Genomic DNA, 1,650 nt, shown 5'->3' on the forward strand with positions numbered 1-1,650 from the left:
ATATGTTTGTACAGAAATGGTTTGCTCACTTGAAGTACCCATAACAATCACTATTTCAAATCTATAAGTTAAACTGGTTCTAATCTTTGCAGATTGTTATTAGTTCCAACATGAAAATGGCTAGACTCAAAATCCAATAGGTGTACAAAGAAGCTAGCACATATTTGAAAATTTGAAATACTAAAGATTCAGTTGTGTGGTTGTTATAAGAGACAAAACTGAAATACTAATGATTCAGAATCTRCTATAGGGTATGTAAAGTATATAAGTTTGGTTTATTATATAATGTCTTCTAACACATGGGTATGTATGTGCACACAGGGGTATGTATGTATGCATTGCAACAGCAGCTGACTAAGTTGTTATGATGYTTGATTGATGATTTGGAGCTTTCGAAAATGAAGAACATAGGTTGAACTTTGATTTTCTTCATTAATGGCTATTTTGGTGAAATTCTTGAGTATTGATCTTGTAAAAAATAATATAAACATGGTTAGATGGTATTTTGATTGTCGGAATAAAGATTGAATCCAAAATATTGATTTTAGCCTAATTAGTGGTGAATTTGACAGCACCGAATCTATCCGAGATGCTGTTTTGAATGTGCGATAACTTTTTAAATGTAGCTCAGATTGCTACGACTCTGGACATTTTAGAAAGCTTATATGTAGCTCTAAACCTGTCCTTTAGACACTTTTTAGAAATAAGGCTTCTAGGTTGGTTATATTTGCATCTAAAAACTGATAAAAAATTGATTTTGAGTTGTGAATTATAGTAACTAAAATGAGTTTAAATTAAGTTTGGTCAAATTATTGTTGTCGGATCTTTATGAAACTTTGGATACATATTACAGGTGTTAAATAAGATCACTTGGTCCTTCTAGAGTGACCGTTGGACGACGTTTAGACATATATGGACGTAGAGCAGACACATGGGTATGTATGTATGCATTGCAACAGCAGCTGACCATAAGATATGCATTGCAACAGCAGCTGACCATAATATGCAAAAATATGCATAACCTATACCTAGAAGCTCCATGTATACAGGACAACAGGTTATATGACATTCTCAAGCCACCATGCCAACATCATATTTGGTTAGACCAGCTTGCAAATGACAGGTACATTGAATGAAACATGATCACCTGGTGAACAACAGGCAAAAGAAAAAGAAAGAAAACTAAAGCTAACGACTGTCCTAAATTTGCAATGTTTAAGTAAAATTACTTTAGGACAGACTATAGACCATTTGCTCTGTAGGTGAATATACTCCTTATTTGATCTAAATACACACACATAAGGAGCAGGAGAAGCTACTCTATCTAACTACACACACATAAGGAGCAGGAGAAGCTACTGTCTTATACTACAAGAAATGGACATTCATGAACCATGCTCCAAAGATAATGATCAAAGAATAAGATTTGTCACACTACAATCACACTTACCCTTGTTGTAAATCATACTACAAATCCAACTCATGAACAATATAAGATACCAAAAGCATAAGAACATGAAGAAGTACATGCATCCATAGAAGTAATTACCTGGAAGATGGATTGAAGGTTGATGGAAGACAGATAGAACCGATGGATTGAGATGGATTATATTCGAAAACCTACAAAACAATTCAAGAACACAAAAAAAA

This window comes from Cynara cardunculus (assembly GCF_001531365.2).
Source record: "Cynara cardunculus var. scolymus isolate 2C chromosome LG 8, CcrdV1, whole genome shotgun sequence".
NCBI classification, from domain to species: Eukaryota; Viridiplantae; Streptophyta; class Magnoliopsida; order Asterales; family Asteraceae; genus Cynara; species Cynara cardunculus.